Genomic DNA, 17500 nt, shown 5'->3' on the forward strand with positions numbered 1-17500 from the left:
CCGGCTAGTAAAGGCAGTATACATCAGGTCCGTGTTCATCCGATTCCCAGCCTATCTACTGCTGGCCAAAATTCTCTTTGTCACAACAGATGGATTACAATGCCGACATCATCTCCCTGCATAGGGGCCCTGGCAGAACAACAGACTGTTAGAGTGAAGCTGTCCAGGATTGCAGCTAAGTCAAGAGATCCCCTGCCTTTCAGCAGTGACACAGGAGCTGAGTTTCCAGCTTGTCGATCCACGTGGCAGGCAGCAAAAGACATGGGCCTGGTAGGCAAGACTTCATCCACCTCCTGGGTGACCAAGGTGTGGCTCTCTCGACTAGCCTGTAGATCAGACCCTCCGGTCCCAGGATCCCCACCATCAGCGGTCAAAGGCTGCGATGTGATTTGATTCTGGTTGGGAGGCGGCATATAGGGCTTTGGCTCTACCATCTGTTCCACAGGAGGTTGCTTAGCGGTCGGGCTCGTAGAGTGTTTCGCGCACTTCACTGTTGAAATAGTTGGATGAGCTGGGATTGCAAACAACACGGTTCTGATATCTTTGTAAAGTTGTTCAAAATGCTGCGATACCGCGGTTCGCATTGTGCTCTCCCACTTCTTTACGGCCTCCATGTTGTATCTCTTTTGCCTGGATGTTTGTATTCCGGTTCGTCTCCAACTGCTTCACCTTATGCACAGAATAAAGCCCAATGAGGCCGGGTATAGTTGGAAACTAGTTAAAGATCCAAGCTTTAGGTCATAATTCCCCAAAAGAATGTTTATAATATTTCTCCTCACGGAGCTCACAGAAAACACGTCTTTCCTTACTGGTTGCTGGCTCCGCCCCCCATATTTGAACTTCTTAAGAGTAGATTCTGTTGTATAGATAAAACTGGAGGAGCATTGAAATATCAACCAAAAAGGCTGCAGACATAATAACTTTCAGCTAGATTATGATAAATCACAAGAAATCCCCCTTTGGACAGCTCCAGACTTATATAATATACACCCAGCAGCATCAATCCTTAGAGTATGCAAAGCAATATCATGTAGACTCACCAACGCTAGTAGTATTAAGCAGATACCAAGCAGCCCATTCAGCCTCTGGATCGTTCACCACTCTGTGGGTCCCCGGGCCGGTACGAAGCACCTCTGACTGCCGTTGCTAGATCCTGCGATAAAGTGAGTCCCGAACTCCGTGAGAGCCTCCGCCTCTGTGGATGCCTGTTAACACACTCCGGCGTTCTATGATGACGTCATCAGCCGGTCAGTAAGCCGGGTACTACACGCCTCTTGTCCTGGAAACGCCGAGGTTTAAGCTGGTTGTTAGACAGCAAGCAGTATCAAAAAAGAAATCCAGCAAACCTCCCAGGCGTATAATCAATTAGAATTTTATTTGGAAAACCGTGCAAAAAATAAATAAAAAAAGTAAAACATACAGTATGTCCCAGCAACCTGGAACAAATAAATGAATCGTCCTACGCGTTTCAGCAGATATTAGCCTTATTCATGGACATGATTTACTCCTCACAAACATGTCTATTTAAACACACCCTTGTCATCAGGTGTGTAGGCTCCAGGTACTAATTATTAAAGGGACAGACCTAAGGTATCACTGTATTGAAATAAAGACAGACTAACTACAATGAGCTTTCCATTGGGGTAGATTATAACGTTATCACTCTAAATATCAATACAGCATACAGAAATATACAAATCTCAGTATTTTATAACCGCCTAGACTAAACATATATATATAATTTAAGTAGCATATTCAACCATAAGCATCTAATTTAAAATAGTTAAAGACTCATATATATGGGAACTGCCTTCATTTATTGTAAAGCCTCCATGCGAGAGGATATTAATAAACTGATATGCTAATGCCTTGATATTAACCATATAATTTTGAAAATAAATGATAGTGAATGCATCACATTATTAATATCCCCAATAGCAATGTGACATGCATTATATACATGAGAGGGCTCATTAATGAAGAACTACAAACAGAATTACAAAACAATGAGGTGATGCACAGAATAATAAATATATGTGTGTATATATTATTATATGGTTCAGAATATGGTGTACTAATTCTAATAATAATATACCTAAAATAAATTGATAAAGTCAAGTTAACTCTACTAATACATAGAAATAAAGAATATTAGCAAACCAATCTGAACTCAACTTCTGTGTACCCATCTTTAGTGCATGGTGTAAAACCTCTTAAGTAAAGATGCTCACATTTTGCTACATGATAGACTTCATAAGATCATAATTATGAATCCTATTTATTAATGCCTCCAAAAATTAATGACATCGCCCACTATGTTGAAACCATCTGGAATCCTGGTTTTCATTTTGAAAATCCAGAAAGCCTCTTTGTGTGAAAGTTTAGATACTCTATCTCCACCACGTATGGCAGGTTTGATATGATCTATAATTTGCCATTTTAGACTGTTTACCACTTTGTTATGGACATGTATAAAATGTCTGGCAACCATATAATAATATATACACACATATATTTATTATTCTGTGCATCACCTCATTGTTTTGTAATTCTGTTTGTAGTTCTTCATTAATGAGCCCTCTCATGTATATAATGCATGTCACATTGCAATTGGGGATATTAATAATGTGATGCATTCACTATCATTTATTTTCAAAATTATATGGTTAATATCAAGGCATTAGCATATCAGTTTATTAATATCCTCTCGCATGGAGGCTTTACAATAAATGAAGGCAGTTCCCATATATATGAGTCTTTAACTATTTTAAATTAGATGCTTATGGTTGAATATGCTACTTAAATTATATATATATGTTTAGTCTAGGCGGTTATAAAATACTGAGATTTGTATATTTCTGTATGCTGTATTGATATTTAGAGTGATAACGTTATAATCTACCCCAATGGAAAGCTCATTGTAGTTAGTCTGTCTTTATTTCAATACAGTGATACCTTAGGTCTGTCCCTTTAATAATTAGTACCTGGAGCCTACACACCTGATGACAAGGGTGTGTTTAAATAGACATGTTTGTGAGGAGTAAATCATGTCCATGAATAAGGCTAATATCTGCTGAAACGCGTAGGACGATTCCTTTATTTGTTCCAGGTTGCTGGGACATACTGTATGTTTTACTTTTTTTATTTATTTTTTGCACGGTTTTCCAAATAAAATTCTAATTGATTATACGCCTGGGAGGTTTGCTGGATTTCTTTTTTGATACTGCTTGCTGTCTAACAACCAGCTTAAACCTCGGCGTTTCCAGGACAAGAGGCGTGTAGTACCCGGCTTACTGACCGGCTGATGACGTCATCGTAGAACGCCGGAGTGTGTTAACAGGCATCCACAGAGGCGGAGGCTCTCACGGAGTTTGGGACTCACTTTATCGCAGGATCTAGCAACGGCAGTCAGAGGTGCTTCGTACCGGCCCGGGGACCCACAGAGTGGTGAACGATCCGGAGGCTGAATGGGCTGCTTGGTATCTGCTTAATACTACTAGCGTTGGTGAGTCTACATGATATCGCTTTGCATACTCTAAGGATTGATGCTGCTGGGTGTATATTATATAAGTCTGGAGCTGTCCAAAGGGGGATTTCTTGTGATTTATCTACTTGCTGTGACTGGCTAATTTTCCCTCTGACGGTTCGACTAGTATATACCCCTACTGTTTCATACACACTGTGTCCAAAGCTCTCTATTTATATTTTACAAATATTTTTGACAATAAGGGGCTAGAAATATGGAAACCATGGAAAACCGTGAACTTTATTCTCTCAGACCTTTGTCACATATTGAAATGGACAGGCTTACAATTGAAGACACTTTTGTTAATCAAAAAGAGACTCTATCTATGAGTGACATATTTTTGCATATGGAACGTACCCTTATTAAGGAATACAAAACATGGTGGGACAAACGTGCCCTAGAGAAATATCTTATAATGGGTTTAATTCCCAGGGGGCTACGTCTAAATAAATATCCCACGTTCCAGACAAATGACTCTTCCTTTATTGCTAAATGGAATGCCATTTTAACGGACTGTTCAAGGAGATTAATGGAGTTAATAATATCCTATAAAGAAACTGTCTTACATAAAACAAGAGATGAACTGTCTGAATTACAAGCACAGCTTAATGATTATGTGTTGCACCCCAAGTATGGGGATATGGACGCTCTGCTGAAAGAATCTATAGATAAGTTTAAGGTGGAGCTGGACAACTTTAAACTCAAAAAATTCATTAGAGATAGTGATGACCATACACATGACAGGGTCTACACCTGGCACACACGTAGTAATCCTGGTACTAATAATAGATCCAGATCTAGATCTAGATCCAGAAATAGAGCCAGGACAACTTCACCAGTAGAAAAACATGTAACGTTTTTAGAGCAAAACTCTGAAGAGAATACTTTACATCAGGCTAATATAGAATCGCTTAAAAGCATACAGCCAGTACAGAGTGAACAAGTAGTAAAACCTAAAAATACAGGTGTTACTAGAGTTGACCCTATAGTCACAAGATATACTAGCAGTAGTAATAATAGAAATGCATCTAAAAATACTAATGTAGCAACATCAGACGACTTAAGGAGGCAGGAGTTTCTAAGGGATAGTGACACTCCTAACCCTATACTACAGCAACATACAAATCCAGATTATAACATTGATCAGCAGGTTTTTCAGGCAGATCCCAATACCAGGGAGAGAGGAGGAAGCGTAGGAAGAGGAGCAAGAGGCAGAGGGGCAAGGAGGCAAAAGAGAGGAGGAAGAAACAAATATGCACTATGAATGTAATAAATATTTCAAATCACACTCTTACCAAAGAGGAGAAAGAGGTATTGAGTTTTGGTTTAGGTTATGTACCAACTAATAAATTTAATTTGTTCAACACTATTGTAGACGTAAATAAAATGGTTCGGGATCTCACACTAAGGAAATTTTTCTGGAAAAAAGATGAAATAGATGATAGCAGAGATTTAGATCTTACCTACTCTAGTGATTCTCTACCCAAAATATATGACATAGTTGATTTCACAGAGGCATGTGATCTATTAAAGGCACATGACCTAGCCAAGGAATCAATGGTAGATGTAATTCCACTTAAATGTACGCATGGTGGATACACACCAAAGTCTATATTTTATCCAACTAGGGATAGACATCCATTTTTAGAAGCTTTTCATCACAGATTCGAAGAAGACCTTATTGCTCTCTTTAATGACACTAAACATCCTTATCCAAATCTAAATGAAAAACAATCTAAGGCCCTTAATAATTTAAAATCTAGGGTGGATATTGTAATAAAGAGAGCGGATAAGGGTGGATGTGTGGTAGTGCAGGATAGGCAGTCATATCTAGAGGAAGCTTTTAGGCAACTAAATGATGCAGATGTCTATGAAGTTCTCAGATATAATCCAACTGAGAAATACAGGCAGCAGCTTGTATCACTGCTGGATGATGGCTTGGAGATGGGGGTCTTAGACCAAGGCACTGTAGACTATCTCTATGTTCAAGATCCAGTTACCCCCATATTCCATCACCTCCCCAAGGTCCATAAGTCCTTGGAGGGGGTGAAAGGAAGGCCCATTGTGGCGGGTATAGGATCTTTATTTGAAAATATTTTGACATGGATTGAATCTTTACTACAACCAGTAGTCTATGGTCTTCCATCATATCTCAAAGATACGAAGCACCTTTTGGGTTGTCTAAAAGAGGTAGCTTGGACTGATACAGCGGAATGGCTTACTATAGATGTAGTTAGTCTGTATTCTGCTATTCCTCATAAAAAAGGTTTAGAAGCCATCTCATACATGCTGGACAGATTCAGTAACTATGATAGTCATCTTAAGACCTTTGTAATTCAAACCTTGGATTTTTTGTTAACCCATAATTTTTTCCAATTCGAGGGGACTTTTTATCTCCAAAGGCGTGGCACTGCCATGGGGGCTAAGTTTGCCCCGGCCTACGCCAACCTATATATGGGTTGGTGGGAGGCGTGCCACGTCTTTGGAGATACAAATCCCTTCAGGGGTTACATTACAATGTATAAAAGGTATATTGATGACCTCCTGTTCATTTGGACAGGGGGTTCATCTAGACTAAAGGAATTTGTCCAATTTCTTAACTCTAATGATGCTAATTTACAGTTTACATATGAGAGTAATAAAGAATCTATCCCTTACCTAGACCTCCTATTGATAGGAAAAACTGATACTCAGCAGATAAAGACAACTCTATATCGAAAACCAATTTCGGCGAATGCCATATTACATGGCCAAAGCAATCATCCAAAACATATGGGTTTTGGAATTGCTAAAGGACAATTCACAAGGTTAAAACGTAACTGTACCGACAATGAAGTCTTTATTGCAGAGAGCATTAAAATGAGAAGGGATCTTTTAGAGAGAGGCTATCACATAAAAACAATTGATCGAGCTCTCCTAGAAGTAACTAGATTAGATAGAGAAACCCTCCTCCTCGATAACAAAACCTTAGTGAATAAACAACGTTTTGATAGCTCCAGACCTACATTTGTAACCACATATAGTGCACAATTTAATGCAATATGTGATATTGTGAAAAAGCATCTCCCTATTTTGACTGCTGAGGACAGCCTCAAAGACCTTGTTCAGAAGGGATGCAATTTTGTCTCGCGTAGAGGCTACACGATAGGTAATGCAGTTTCTCCTAGTTTACTTAGAAATACACAAACAAGAAGCAATAGCTGGTTAAATGTAAAAGGGCACTATAGGTGTCACTACAGCAATTGCATTGCCTGTGGTTTCACAAAAGTTACTAAGAATTTCCAATCATACACCACACAGAAGGTCTATGAGTTGGATACATATACTAACTGTCGTTCTGTCTTCGTAATCTATCTCATAGATTGCGTGGAATGTAAAAAACAATACATTGGGTGCACCTCTAGAGAGTGTAGAAATAGGATTAGGGAGCATCTCAAGAATATTGAGCATGGTATTGAATGTTCTGACCTTGCCAGACATTTTATACATGTCCATAACAAAGTGGTAAACAGTCTAAAATGGCAAATTATAGATCATATCAAACCTGCCATACGTGGTGGAGATAGAGTATCTAAACTTTCACACAAAGAGGCTTTCTGGATTTTCAAAATGAAAACCAGGATTCCAGATGGTTTCAACATAGTGGGCGATGTCATTAATTTTTGGAGGCATTAATAAATAGGATTCATAATTATGATCTTATGAAGTCTATCATGTAGCAAAATGTGAGCATCTTTACTTAAGAGGTTTTACACCATGCACTAAAGATGGGTACACAGAAGTTGAGTTCAGATTGGTTTGCTAATATTCTTTATCTCTATGTATTAGTAGAGTTAACTTGACTTTATCAATTTATTTTAGGTATATTATTATTAGAATTAGTACACAATATTCTGAACCATATAATAATATATACACACATATATTTATTATTCTGTGCATCACCTCATTGTTTTGTAATTCTGTTTGTAGTTCTTCATTAATGAGCCCTCTCATGTATATAATGCATGTCACATTGCTATTGGGGATATTAATAATGTGATGCATTCACTATCATTTATTTTCAAAATTATATGGTTAATATCAAGGCATTAGCATATCAGTTTATTAATATCCTCTCGCATGGAGGCTTTACAATAAATGAAGGCAGTTCCCATATATATGAGTCTTTAACTATTTTAAATTAGATGCTTATGGTTGAATATGCTACTTAAATTATATATATATGTTTAGTCTAGGCGGTTATAAAATACTGAGATTTGTATATTTCTGTATGCTGTATTGATATTTAGAGTGATAACGTTATAATCTACCCCAATGGAAAGCTCATTGTAGTTAGTCTGTCTTTATTTCAATACAGTGATACCTTAGGTCTGTCCCTTTAATAATTAGTACCTGGAGCCTACACACCTGATGACAAGGGTGTGTTTAAATAGACATGTTTGTGAGGAGTAAATCATGTCCATGAATAAGGCTAATATCTGCTGAAACGCGCAGGACGATTCCTTTATTTGTTCCAGGTTGCTGGGACATACTGTATGTTTTACTTTTTTTATTTATTTTTTGCACGGTTTTCCAAATAAAATTCTAATTGATTATACGCCTGGGAGGTTTGCTGGATTTATTTTTTGATACAGCTAGATTATGAGTTGTGCGTTAGGGTTAAAAAGCAGTGCTGATAGGTCCCAACGCTGCTTTTTAACGCCCGCTGGTATTACGAGTCTTGAAATGACAGGCTCACTGCTCACTTTTTTGGCCAGACTCGGAAATACCGCAAATCCACTTTTGTCAATTGCGTATCCAATATTTTCAATGGGATACGCCGGTATTATGAGTCTAACCAAAAGTGAGCGGTAGACCCTCTCCTGTCAAGACTGATACCGCATTTAAAAGTAAGTAGTTAAGAGTTTTACACTACAACGCCGTAGCATAAAACTCTTAATTAAAGTGCTTAAAAGTACACTAACACCTATAAACTACCTTTTAACCCCTAAACCGAGGCCCCCCACATCGCAAACACTAAAAACATTTTTTAACCCCTAATCTGGCGAACCGGACATCGCCGCCACTATAATAAATATATTAACCCCTAAACCGCCGCACTCCCACATCGCAAACACTAGTTAAATATTATTAACCCCAACACCTACCTACATTTATTAACCCTAATCTGCCTCCCCCAACATCGCCGCCACTATAATAAAGTTATTAACCCAAAACCTAAGTCTAACCCTAAACCTAACACCAAATAAGTTAATATAATTTTAATAAATCTAAATAAAATTACTATCATTAACTAAATTATTCCTATTTAAAACTAAATACTTGGTATCCTTCAAAAGATACATCAACGATATCTTTATCCTATGGAAAGGTGACAAAGAATTATTAGAAATCTTCTTAGTTGAATTAAATACTAACAACATAGGTTTAACTTTCACTAGTGAGGATAGTAAAGAGAATATACATTTCCTAGATATAGATATACGTATAAAAGATCAACTAATTACCAAAACTTTTTTTAAACCCATTGATGCTAACAACTATTTCCATATGGAAAGTTGCCATTTTGAAAAATGGACAAAAAACATCCCAAAGAGTAAATTTATTAGATTAAGAAAAAATTGTCAACTATTGGATGATTATGATGATCAAGCGTCTATTTTAAAGAAAAGATTCCTTGAAAGAGGTTTTGAAGAAGAGGAAATTGATTCTACAATTAGAGAAATAAGAGAGAGAGAGAGGGAAGGAATTTTAAATCCAAGTATAGATAAAAAGAGAGATGAGAAAGAAACATCTTCGAAGCTCACTATACCATTCATTACTACTTATAATGAACAACATAATATTATAAAAAAAATAATTAATAAACACTGGCACCTAGTTAAAAAAGATCACATTCTAGGTGACCATGTCAAAAAGTATCCAAACATAATATTCAGAAAAGCACAAAATCTAAAGAATAACCTTGCCCCCAGTGAATTTAAAAGAAAATCACCTTTTACAGATATCAGCTTAACAGGAGAAAGTTTAAAAGGCTTCTACCCTTGTCAGAAATGTGTGGCTTGTAAATTTAGTAATAAAACTAAAAAAAATATTTCTTCATCAAATAAAAAAGAATTTCTCATACAGGAGACTATCAGATGTTCAGATATGGGGGTTATTTACCTTATTGAATGCCCATGTCACCAACAATACATAGGACAAACCCAACGCACTTTGAGGGACCATATTAGAGAACATCTCTGTAATATAAAAAATGGATTTGAAAAACACCTATTATCTAAACATTTTAAGGAATGCCATAATCAAAACACTATAGGTCTTAAATATTGGGGCATAATGAAAATAAAAAGAGATTGGAGAGGTGGAGACTTTGAGAAAAAACTCCTTTATTATGAAGCAAACCTTATTTATAACTTGGACACTTTAACCCCAAATGGTCACAATGCTGAACTAGATTTGAATCCATTTATAACAGCCTCCTAAGTCGATTACTCTTAGAATCAATTTTATAATTTTATAAATTTAACTTTAGGAACCATCTATATTAATTAATTTTCAATTTTTAATTCTTAATTAAATATCAATAATCAACCACAATATTTTCCTTCCCCCCTCCACCTTATTTAGCACTTAAATACAATTTATTTAACAACATTTATTAATAAAAATTATCTATAGTTCTTATAATATATATAACTTTTGCACCTAATATATAAATAATGCAGTTTTTATAATTAATCTTCTATTTTCCCTTTATAACCTCAAATTATTTTATATCCAACACCCTTACTAGTAATTTATAGATATTTCACATTATCCAAAATAGGATCACATTTAAAGTGTAAATATCCTTCACTATTTATTCCTACTTTTATTTTATACATATATATTTTATATTTTCATTTTTTCTATTATCTTTATCCTTTTTATTATCCTTTTAATCAATTCATATAATAGTTTACTTTCATATTATGTAATATGTGTTCAGTTCATTTTCACTCTTACTATATATATTTTTCTTACTTTTTATAATATTGTTGATTTAAATTATAATCATAACTTTTAAAACTATGAATTATAGAACTGGTCCTAAATTATTGAGTAAACGCCGGAAAATTCAAGCTCCAATTGACTTCCATAGCTCATGTGACCACAAATGCGGAAGTGATTGACATAGTGGAGCGACTACGGCAAACAAACAAACGGTCCGGGTATCCTTAGCGCAACGTGTGCAGCCACACATTGAAGGTAAACTCTTAAGTGGTGAAGTATACCTTGGTTCCAAGAGCTATGATTGCTGTCTCACCAAACTGAAGGTACTGTTGTCTATAATAACTTAACGCTGTCTTTAACGAACTGAAGCCTTTTTTTCTGCTATCTCCGCTATTGTTCCTTTTCAAAGAGACACTTTTGAAATAACCACATCCATTCTTTTGTGACAAATACCAAGACCTCCTTTGCCTTATCACGTAAACAGAGTCATATCCCAAAATGGACTTTGCTGTCAATATATTATAATATTTTATCTAATTGCTTGGAACATTGTATTGTTCTCTGTCTGGTTATTATTAACAACTCCCTTGAAAATCTTTAACCATTCCCCTTTTTTAGATTACTATCTCTATAGAAACCCACCGGTGGTCTCATATGAGTTTTAATTAAAATATATTTTATGTTTTTTAGGCTTATGTATTAAATGTATTGTATTATATCTGAGATATTTAACAGATACAATTATTAATCCATTGTTGAGTGTGATAGCTTCTTTCCTATCCCTTTTTCCTATTTACTTTATCTAGGTTGTTTTTTAGCAGAGACATCCCCTTAGGAATTGCTCATCACACATTGCTAGTTTACACTACCTTTTCCTATTGACTAGTTATAAAACTAAATACTTACCTGTAAAATAAACCCTAAGATAGCTACAATATAACTAATAATTATATTGTATCTAGTTTAGGGTTTATTTTTATTTTACAGGCAACTTTGTATTTATTTTAACTAGGTACAATAGTTATTAAATAGTTATTAACTATTTAATAACTACCTAGCTAAAATAAAGACAAATTTACCTGTAAAATAAAACCTAACCTATGTTACAATTATACCTAACACTACATTATAATTAAATTAATTACCTAAACTAAATACAATTAATTACAATTTAAAAAAATTATCTAAAGTACGAAAAAAACAAACACTAAATTACAGAAAATAATAAAATAATTACAAGTTTTTTAAACTAATTACACCTAATCCCCCTAATAAAATAAAAAAGCCCCCCAAAATAATAAAAAGCCCTACCCTATACTAAATTACAAATAGCCCTTAAAACGGCCTTTTGCGGGGCATTGCCCCAAAGTAATCAGCTCTTTTACCTGTAAAAAAAGTACAATACCCCCCAACATTAAAACCCACCACCCACACACCCAACCCTACTCTAAAACCCACCCAATGCCTCCTTAATAAAACCTAACACTAACCCCTTGAAGATCACCCTACCTTGAGAAGTCTTCACCCAACCGGGCCGAAGTCCTCAACAAAGCTGGGCTAAGTGGTCCTCCAGACGGGCAGAAGTCTTCATCCAAGCTGAGAAGAAGAGGTCCTCCAGACGGGCAGAAGTCTTCATCCAGACGGCATCTTCTATCTTCATCCATCCGGCGTGGAGCGGCTCCATCTTCAAGACATCCGATGCGGAGCATCCTCTTCAAACGACATCCAACTGAAGAATGAAGGTTCCTTTAAATGACGTCATCCAAGATGGCATCCCTTCAATTTCCATTGGCTGATAGAATTCTATCAGCCAATCGGAATTAAGGTAGAAAAAATCCTATTGGCTGATGCAATCAGCCAATAGGATTGAAGTTCAATTCTATTGGCTGATCCAATCAGCCAATAGGATTGAGCTCGGATTCTATTGGTTGATTGGATCAACCAATAGAATGCAAGCTCAATCCTATTGGCTGAGCGGTGAGAGAAAACTGCTTGTTAGCACCGCATAGCCTCTAATGCAAAACTCGTAATCTAGCCGTAAGTTTAAACTAACAATTAAACTAGTATAATTATTAAACTAAAATTAAACTAACTACCAATTAAATTAAACTAAACTACACATTAAAAAAATCCTAACACTACTCTAAAAATTACAAAGTATCTAATTACAAAAAATAAAAAAGACTAAATTACAAAAAATAACAAACACTAAAGTGCGAAAAATAACAAACGAAATTATCCAAAATAAAAAAGAATTACACCTAATCAAAAAAAGCCCACCCAAAATAAAAAAACCCTAGCCTACAATAAACTACCAATAGCCCTTAAAAGGGCCTTTTGTAGTGCATTGCCCTAAGTTAAACAGCTCTTTTACCTGTAAAAAAAAATACAAAGACCCCCCAACAGTAAAACCCACCACCCAACCAACCCCCCAAAATAAAACATTTAGATGGGCATTACCCTTAAAAGGCCATTTAGCTCTTTTAAATACCCTAAACTAAAAAAAAAATAAAAACCCTTAAAAAAACCTATCACTAACCCCCGAAGATCCACTTACAGTTTTTGAAGTCCCGCTTGAACGATCTTCATCCAGACGGCGAGAAGTCTTCATCCGGACGGCCTCTTCAATCTTGATCCCGGCGCCGTGGAGCAGGTCCATCCTGAAGACATCCGGTGCAGAGCATCCTCTTCATACGGTCGCTGACGTACACTGAATCTTTAATGCAAGGTACGCGATCCAAGATGGCGTCCCTTGCATTCCTATTGGCTGAAAAATTTGAATCAGCCAATATTTTAGCAGCTCTAATTCAAATTTAATTGTACATTTAATTTAGAGCTATTTTAATTTTGTTAAAGTTAGGGGGTGTTAGGGTTAGGTTTAGGGGTAGGTGTAGGAGTTAATAGTTTAATTTAGTTTGTTGTGATGTGGGTGGGCTGGCAGTTTGGGGTTAGTAGGTTTATTTAGTGGTAGTGATGTGGGAGGCCAGAGGTTTAGGGGTTAATAACTTTATTTAGTTGTGGCGATGTTGGGGAGCAGCAGAATAGGGGTTAATAACTTTAAAATAATGACAGCGATGTTGAGGTGCGGCAGAATAGGGGTTAATAACTTTAGTATAGTAGCGGCGATATCGGTAGCGGCAGATTAGAGGTTAATAACTTTATTTAGTTGCGGCCAATATAGGGAGTGGCAGATTAGGGGTTAATAACATTATGTAGGTGGCGGCGATGTCGGGGGTGGCAGATTAGGGGTGTTTAGACGTAGGGTTTATGTTAGGGTTTTAGGTTTAAACGTTATTTTCTTTTTCCCCATAGACATCAATGGAGCTGCGTTACGGAGCTTTTCTTTCTGCGATCGCAGGACATTTTTCTGACCAGCTCTCCCCATTGATGTCTACGGAGAAAACGTGCATGAGCACTTCAAAACAGTGCTTGTGTTTGGTGCGGTATGGAGCTTAAAAGCACCATATCGCCCGCACAAGCCGGGTTTTGAAAAACTTGTAATGGCAGGGGATTAAATAATGCAACTTTTGTTGCGTTCGTTAATTTCCCTATTGCGCTCAAAACTTGTAATCTAGCTGATAGACATTAAACAGAATAAAGTTTAATGTGAATGTGGCAATTAAGTCCCCTGGCTATGATGTACTATGTCAAATGTACTATGTGAGTGCCAATGTAATTAGACTTACCTGGCAAGCAAGCAATCCACTGTGCTTACCAGTTGCAGAAATGACTGGATAGCACATCTAATGCTGTGCACAATACAGCAGAGGATTTATTTGTGGAGTATATCGATGACCCAACAGGAGGAGGCTAAGGGACCAGTCACCGCAACACTTGTGTCAGGCTTGTGACTAACTCCTTCACTGGGAGTATTTCTACCCCATACTCCAATCTCCCCTCTGTCTCTCGGTAGCAGCTCTCTGAGGTGGGAAATAGGCCTCAAATCAGTTTGAGGAACTATTCTCAACAAAGAATCTGGAGCACCTCAATTCTTCACCTACCTCCTGGGTTGCATACCAGAGAGGTGGGAGGGAATCTTTGCCTCCTCCTAGTGGCCAGGAGCCGACTCCCAGGAGTAATGGGTTGTGGACTCACCTCCTTATGAAAGAAATGATATAAAACTACCTTTAGCTTACATGAATAAAATTACATAATATATTGTTGTTTATACTTAGTCCCATCCCTTCTCCAAACGGTCTCATTTTAAAAATGCAAATGTTCAAAAATCCACACTATTCTGAAATCCAAACCTTTTACGTTCCCAAGCAGTTGTGATAAAAGGTTTTCTACCTGTATGTGTATACCCCTCAAGGCATTATTTCAATTTCTTCTGGAGCTGTATGGAGCAGATAAAATAAATCCAAAATAGTGTAGTGCCCTCAAGGAGACATGAACACTATATGGAAGACACTCACCAGAGAGATAAGTTCAGTCCACTATTGGTTCCTGTATAATTCAGCTTCACCACACAAGAAAAAGCTTCAACCAAACAAGCATGTGCATAAAATTAAATTCTTTATATGCTTACACTAACAGCTTAAGGTTAAAAAAACTCTATGGGGTATATTTATTGATGGTAGAGTGGACATGATTTGCTGTAGCGAATTATGTCTGCTCAACGCCGCTCATCCGCTGCTTAATAAATCTACCCTATGTATTTTCTTATATAAATGCCTTTTTCAAGAGCAGTAAATTGATTAAAAAAAATAAAAATTCCCAGCTTATTTATCAATGTACATGCTCTTGAAAAGGCATTTATATGACTGCAGGGCTTGTTGGCTGCCTAAAGACTTTAGTAAATACTACCCCCTGCATCATGGGTTCTCTATTGACAGTGAAGAAGAAACTACTGTGTGTGGGGGGCACATAGAGGGACCAGATAATTTTAACAGGGGAAGGGGGTAACATGACACCACTATGTGACAGCAGCATTAGACAAAGCAGTAAGACTCATGTTCAACAAACTATCAAGAGGTTTTGTCAGCAAAAATGCCTTGTTACCTTCCTTACACTTGCCTTAATCAGTCTCTCATGTCTCTTTCTACCCTTGATAAACTCAGACACATTTACTATGAGATAACTCCTGCACTTTCTGCATCCTTACATCCCTCCCTGGAGGGGTGTGCACATGCTGCTGCATCCCTCCTCCAACCACTATTCCACCATCATTGTAGCCAGCCAGCGCCATCTCCTGTAGCCCACTGGGAAATCTCCTGCAGTCACAATAGGCCAGACCAGTGTTGGATATCTGTAAATAAAAAAGACATTTCTGTATATAGATTATTTAACCTATGGTCTTGTAGCTAGTTTCCTAACTGGCCGACTCATGAAATGGGTTAGTGTGTTTATGTTATGATTGTACTATAAAATACAGACAAATACTGTATTGATTCATTATTGTATTTCATCATATTTTGCATATGTTTTATTTAGGGAATTATGCATTTATTATTCTTTTGCAGCATGAACATTTTCAGAGTATATTCTTAGTAAGAGAGTGCGGTATAGCATATTTGCTGCGGTGCAATAGGTTGTGTGTCCTCTGATAAGGTGAATACTCTGCGAAAATGTGCAGTTTCGGATTTACAGCTTATTGGTGTATTATTTGCCTTTTGCTAATATTATGGGATATGGTGCACATGAGCTGGAATGCATAAAATACATATTTAACAAATAACAGTAACAGCTACCTATGAAAACCATTTGAATGTATCTTAATATAGAGGTTTGAATATATTTAAAAGGTTTACTCAGTATCTTACGCATTCATTTTCTCATTGTCAGCTTCTTGTCTCGAATCATTTAGAATCCACTACTTTTGTGGTAGGGTAGGTGGTTTAATATATAGTAGTGAGAAAATTATTATTTAGTAATCACTATATTATGGTATAATATAGCTACAGGAACCAATGACGGGGACTTGACATTTTATTATGATGATGTCACATTCTTGTAAAAATAAACTAAAACAATTTCTGTTTATGATGTTCTATTTCTTAACATGTTGACTCAGCATGTCACAGTTGCTGTAGAGTGAAACATATGCTAGTTGTTATATCAGTCGGGGTAAGCTTAATATTGGAACTAGTCCTTAAAAGGTCAGCGGAAAAGGGTAGTTTTAATAAACACTGCAGAATGACGTTCAAAAGGTTTAAAATGTTTTGAGTACATTATTGGAACATTGAGTAATATTGACTGTAAGATGACAGTATTCCTGCTAGTAAACTTTGTTTCATTATTGTGGATATTTTTGTATTGTATTTTGTAATTTCTGTGTAGTTTATGAAATACTGTGTAAAAATAGTTAAATCCAAAAAGCTTTATACATATATAATATAAATTACTATCGGCTAGATTATGAGTTTTTCGTTTTGAGCTGTGCGGTGCTAACGAGCAGTTTATGCTCACCGCTCACTTACAGACAGCGCTGGTATTACGGGTTTTTACAACCCAGACAAAAAGTGAACGTTGAGCAAAATTCTGCTCCTTACCGCACTCCAATACCAGCGCTGCTTACGTTAGCGGTGAGCTGGTGTAACGTGCTTGTGCACGATTTCCCCATAGGAATCAACGGGGAGAGCTGGCTGAAAAAAAGTCTAACACCTACAAAAAAGCAGCGTAAAGCTCCTTAACGCAGCCCCATTGATTCCTATGGGGAAATCTAATTTATGTCTACACCTAACACCCTAACATGAACCCCGAGTCTAAACACCACTAATCTTACACTTATTAACCCCTAATCTGCCGCCCCCGACTTCGCCGACACCTACATTATAATTATTAACCCCTAATCTGCGGTTCCGGATACCGCCGCCACCTACATTATACTTATGAGCCTCTAATCTGCTGCCCCCAACATCGCCGCCACCTACATTATATTTATTACCCCCTAATCTGCTGCCCCTATGTCGCTGCCACCTACCTACATTTATTAACCCCTAATCTGCTGCCCCAATGTCGCCACCACTATAATAA

The sequence above is a fragment of the Bombina bombina genome, chromosome 2 (assembly GCF_027579735.1).
Source record: "Bombina bombina isolate aBomBom1 chromosome 2, aBomBom1.pri, whole genome shotgun sequence".
NCBI classification, from domain to species: Eukaryota; Metazoa; Chordata; class Amphibia; order Anura; family Bombinatoridae; genus Bombina; species Bombina bombina.